We start from the raw sequence: 6,000 nt of genomic DNA on the forward strand, positions 1-6,000 counted from the left end.
AAAGGTAGTTTAAAAAAGGTAGAGAATCATTTAACAAATATGTCCCTATGAGATTTGAGGCTGGGGCTGGAGGGTGAAAATGGACAACCACAAACCATTTTGACCTGTTCAGAAGATGTAATGAAAGATTATAGAAACACTCCAAAATCAAATATTCGGTTATCTCATTTGTACAATCAATAGCATGAATAGAATTCAAGTTTACTCACATAGAAGCATGTTGGAGAATTTCCAAGCCATATATCAATTTCTGCTTCACAGCATTACTCCCAAACTTTTATAATTACCAAAGATTTATTACAAAGACTTTGCTAAATCCTATTATGGTTTCTGAGATCAACATATCGAGTGTAATCTACATACGCTGGTGAATATGTTGTTATATGCACTGGATGTGATCGGATCTGAATATCAGCTGTTGCTATTAGTTATGGATATGCATGGTATTGAACACTTCTTGTACTGTGAACCTGGCTTCTGGAACAATTACAGAGAATACTGAAGAAACTCAGCAGGTCTGGCAGCAACTGTGGAGAAGGAAACAGAGTTAATGTTTTGTGTCCAATATGATTCTGAGTATGAGACATAGAATTATACAGTCATACAGTAAGGAAACAGACCCTTCAGTCCAATTAGTCCATGCTGACAATAATCCCAAATTAAACTAGTCCCACCTGCCTACGCTTGGCTCCTATCCCTCCAAACATTTCTTATTTATGTACTTATCTAAATGTCTTTTAAACGTTGTAACTGTACCCACATCCACTTCATTCCACACACAAACCACTCTGTGCAAATAAAAAAAAATGCCCCTCATGTCACCTTTTCTGGAATAGTGGGAACAGAGGAAGCTGCCTCTGTTAAATTATAGGGAGAAAAATACAGAACTGATCTGTGAAAGTGTTATTTCTGCAGAGGAGTGGCCAATGTGTGAAACCAGGTTTCTCGGGAGACGGTACAAGCAGTTGGCCTTGATTCATTCAGATGCAAATTAGATATGATTGCTTTCAGTAAATGTTTTGGGAAATAGTGTATGAATAATTTGAGATGTGACATGTGGTAACAGCAAGCATGGGAAGAACAGGTGACTTGAAAACTAGGCTTCAAAGAGCTCTCCAGCAATGAGGCCACAACTCTTAACAACAGTATTATTGGAAAGGAGAATGGATCAGAAACATAGTGGCCTATAGGTAATGTTCCTGTATTAGTAGTCAAGAAGACCAAGTTAATGTCCTTGGGACATGGGTTCAAATCCCACCACAGAAGCAGGTGAGTTGCTAACTGGAAGCTAGTTTCATGATCACCAGGACTCAAACTATCACTGATTGTTGTGAAATCCTCCCATTCCTCAGACGACATGTCCATCCTGGGCCTCCTGCAGTGCCACAACGATGCCACCCGAAGGTTGCAGGAACAGCAACTCATATTCCGCTTGGGAACCCTGCAGCCCAATGGTATCAATGTGGATTTCACAAGTTTCAAAATCTCCCCTCCCCCCACCGCATCCCAAAACCAGTCCAGCTCGTCCCTGCCTCCCTAACCTGTTCTTCCTCCCACCTATCCCCTCCTCCCACCTCAAGCCGCACCTCCATCTCCTACCGACCAACCTCATCCCGCCCCCTTGACCTGTCCGTCCTCCCTGGACTGACCTATCCCCTTCCTAACTCCCTACCTACACTCACCTTTCCTGGCCCTGGCCCCATCCCCGCCTCTTCGACCTGTTTGTTTCTTCTCCACCTATCCTCTCCTCTATCCCTCTTCTATCCGCCTCCCACTCTCTCCCTATTTATTTCAAAACCCCCTTCCCCTCCCCCTTTTCTGAAGAAGGGTCTAGGCCCGAAATGTCAGCCTCTCTGCTCCTATGATGCTGCTTGGCCTGCTGTGTTCATCCAGCCCTGCACCTTGTTGTCTTGGATTCTCCAGCATCTGCAGTTCCTACTATCTTTGGTTCACTTGTGTCCTTTAAAGATGGAGAGGGTCAGTTTGCTGGCTTGTGACGTAGAGTGCCGCCAACAGCATGGGTTCATTCCCGCACGGGTTGAGGTTACCATTAAAAGGTAGCACCTGCTCAACCTCACCCCTTGACTGAAGCACAGTGACCCTCAGGTTAAACCAGTGCCAGTCATCTAGCCCTCTGATCTGGCAGGACAATGGTGACTTTTATGGATGGAAATCTGCCATCCTTAAGTGTCCGCTGCATTTGCCCACCATGCAACTCCAGACCCATAGCAACATTGTTGACTCTTAACTGCCATCTGTAACAGAAACATAGAAAATAGAAGGAGTAGGCCATTTGGCCCTTTGAGCCTGTCCTGCCAATCAATTTGATCATCCAACTTAATATCCTGTTCCAAATTTCTCCCCATACCTTTTAATCCCTTTAGCCCCAAGAATTATATCTAGCTCCTTCATAAAAACACTCCATGTTTTGGCCTGAACTGCTTTCCATGACAGAGAATTCCACAGCCACATCACTCTCTGGTAGAATACATTTCTCCTCATCTCAGTGCTAAATGGCCCACCCCAAATCCTTAAGATTGTGATCTCTGGTTCTAGACTCCCCAGTCATTGGAAACATCCTTTCTGTATTTGTCCTGTCTCGACCGGTTAGAATTTTAGAGATTTCTATGAGATTCCCCTCACCTCGTTCTTCTAAACTCCAGTGAATATGGTCTTAACCCCTCCAGTCTGTCTTCATACATTAGTCCTGCCAGCCCAGGAATCAGTCTAGAAATCCCAAAATCCACAAACCTGACTGCCCTGGTCGACCCATTGTCACCCCCTGCTCCTGCCCCACCGAACTTATCTCCACCTATCTGGACACCATTTTCTTCCCCTTGGTCCAGGAACTCCCCACCTATGTCCGTGATACCACCCACTCCCTCCACCTCCTCCAGAACTTCCAATTCCCCGGTCCCCAACACCTCATCTTTACCATGGATGTCCAGTCCCTATACACCTGCATTCCCCATACAGATGGCCTAAAGGCCCTCCACTTCTTCCTGTCCCGCAGGCCCAACCAGTCCCCCTCCACTGACACCCTCATCCGCTTAACTGAACTCGTCCTCACCCTCAACAACTTCTCTTTCAATTCCTCCCACTTCCTACAGACAAAGGGGGTGGCCATGGGTACCTGCATGGCCCCAAGCTATGCCTGCCTCTTTGTAGGTTATGTGGAACAATCCCTCTTCCGTACCTACACTGGCCCTAAACCCCACCTCTTCCTCCGTTACATTGATGACTGTATCGGCGCCGCCTCGTGCTCCCACAAGGAGCTCGAACAGTTCATCCACTTCACCAACACCTTCCACCCCAACCTTAAGTTTACCTGGACCATCTCTAATACCTCTCTCTCCTTCCTGGACCTCTCTGTCTCCATCTCCGGCAACCAGCTAGAAACCGATATCCATCTCAAGCCCACTGACTCCCACAGTCACCTAGAATACAGTTCCTCCCACCCACCTTCCTGCAAAAATGCCATCCCCTATTCCCAATTCCTTCGCCTCCACCGCATCTGCTCCCAGGATGAGGCATTCCACTCCCGTACATCTCAGATGTCCTCATTTTTCAAGGACCGCAACTTGCCCCCTCTGTGGTCGAGAACGCCCTCAACCGTGTCTCCCACATTTCCTGCAACTCATCCCTCACACCCCCTCCCCGCAATAACAACCAAAACAGAATCCCCCTCATCCTCACGTACCACCCCACCAACCTCCGGATCCAACACATCATCCTCCGACACTTCCGCCATCTGCAATCCGACCCCACCACCAAAGACATTTTTTCCCTCCCCACCCTTATCTGCTTTCCGGAGGGACCACTCTCTCCGTGACTCCCTTGTCCGCTCCACTCTCCCCTCCAGCCCCACCTCACCCGGCACTTTTCCCTGCAACCGCAGGAAGTGCTACACCTGCCCCTACACCTCGCCCCTCACCCCCATCCCAGGCCTCAAGAAGACTTTCCACATCAAGCAGATGTTCACCTGCACATCTGCTAATGTGGTATACTGCATCCGCTGTTCCCGTTGTGGCCTCCTCTACATCGTGGAAACCAAGCGGAGGCTTGGGGACCGCTTTGCAGAACACCTACGCTCGGTTCGCACTAAACAACTGCACCTCCCAGTCGCGAACCATTTCAACTCCCCCTCCCATTCCGCAGACGACATGTCCATCCTGGGCCTCCTGCAGTGCCACAACGATGCTACCCGAAGGTTGCAGGAAAAGCAACTCATATTCCACTTGGGAACCCTGCAGCCCAATGGTATCAATGTGGACTTCACAAGCTTCAAAATCTCCCCTCCCCCTACCGCATCCCAAAACCAGCCCAGCTCGTCCCCGCCTCCCTAACCTGTTCTTCCTCCCACCTATCCCCTCCCCCCCCCTCAAGCCCCCCCCCCCCCTCCTACCGACCAACCTCATCCCGCCCCCTTGACCTGTATGCCCTCCCTGGACTGACCTATCCCCTCCCTACCTCCCCAACTACACTCACCTTTACTGGCTCCATCCCCGCCTCTCTGACCTGTCTGTCTCCTCTCCACCTATCTTCTCCTCTATCCATTTTCTATCCACCTCCCCCTCTCTCCTTATTTATTTCAGAACCCCCTTCCCCTCCCCCATTTCTGAAGAAGGGTCTAGGCCCGAAACGTCAGCCTTCCTGCTCCTCTGATGCTGCTTGGCCTGCTGTGTTCATCCAGCTCTACACCTTTTATCAGTCTAGAAAACCTTTGTTGCACTCCTTCCATAGCAAAACCTCCTTCCTCAGGTAAGGACACCAAAACTGTGAACAATACTCCTTGTGTTGTTTCACAAGGCTCTGTATAATTTCAGCAAGACGCCCCTACTCTCGTGCTTGAATCCCCTCGTTAAGAAGGCCAACATATTATTTGCCTTCTTCACTGCATGCTTACTTTCAGTGAATCGTATGCAGGGACATTTAAAGTTTTGGCAAAGATCAGTAGCTCGGGTTGTAGATGAGATTGATGACTTGATCTCCGAGCTGGCTTGATTTGTTCAGACGTTGCGTCACCATGCTAGGTGACATCATCAGTGGAGTCTCCGATGAAGCGATGTTATTCTATTCCGCTTGGAATTTATACTGTCCGGTTCATTATGGCGAGTACCGTCATTTCTGGTTTTGATTTGTATGAGTTTGTATATGGGGTCCAATTCTATATGTTTGTTAATCTAAGTATGGGTGGAGAAACATGCCTCTAGGAATTCCCGTGCGTGTCTATGTTTGGCTTGGGCTACTATGGTTACCCTGTCCTAGGTAAACTGATGGCCTTCATTGTCTGAGTGTACCAATATTAAGGACAATATAAATTTCAAGCGGAGTAGAATAACGTCGCTTCATTGGAGACTCCACTGTTGATGTCACCTAGCACAGTGATGAAACATCTGAACAAAAACAAGACAGTTCGGTGAGCAAGTATACAGGGACACCAAGATCTCATTGCCTCTCATCATCTAAAATATTATCGGACTCTTTTCGCTATTAAAGTGGATAACCTCACATTTGTCCAAATTATACTTCATCTGTCATACATTTGCCCATTCACTCAACTTGTCCAAATCACACTGGAGCATCTCTGCATCCTCCACACAGTTCACCCTCCCCACAGCTTTGCATCATCTGCAAACTTGGAGATATTACAAGGAACAAAGCACAGGAACAAGCCCTTCAGCTCTGCACTGACACATAATGCGCTTCTAAACGAAATGCCTTTTGCCTCTATGCAGTCTGTATACCTATATTCTCTATCTATTCATATATCTGTCAAGATGACTCTTAAACGTTGCTATTGTATCCACCTCCGCCACCTCCTCTGGCAGTGCAAAAAGATTGGGTAAAAAAGTTTGCGTCTTACATCTCCATTAAAACTTAATCAGAGATAGTAGGAACTGCAGATGCTGGAGAATCCAAGACAACAAGGTGCAGGGCTGGATGAACACAGCAGGCCAAGCAGCATCATAGGAGCAGAGAGGCTGACGTTTCGGGCCT

The 6,000-nt window shown here is 47.8% G+C and overlaps 1 protein-coding gene across 11 annotated transcripts in view; it reads right to left on the reverse strand.

Annotated features, from left to right (window-relative positions):
* Nucleotides 1-6,000, reverse strand: part of ica1 (islet cell autoantigen 1) — a 128,079-nt gene that overhangs the window by 89,083 nt on the left and 32,996 nt on the right. The gene's annotated exons all lie outside the window — the stretch shown is intronic.

This window comes from Rhincodon typus, chromosome 2, assembly GCF_021869965.1.
Source record: "Rhincodon typus isolate 14 chromosome 2, sRhiTyp1.1, whole genome shotgun sequence".
NCBI lineage: Eukaryota > Metazoa > Chordata > Chondrichthyes > Orectolobiformes > Rhincodontidae > Rhincodon > Rhincodon typus.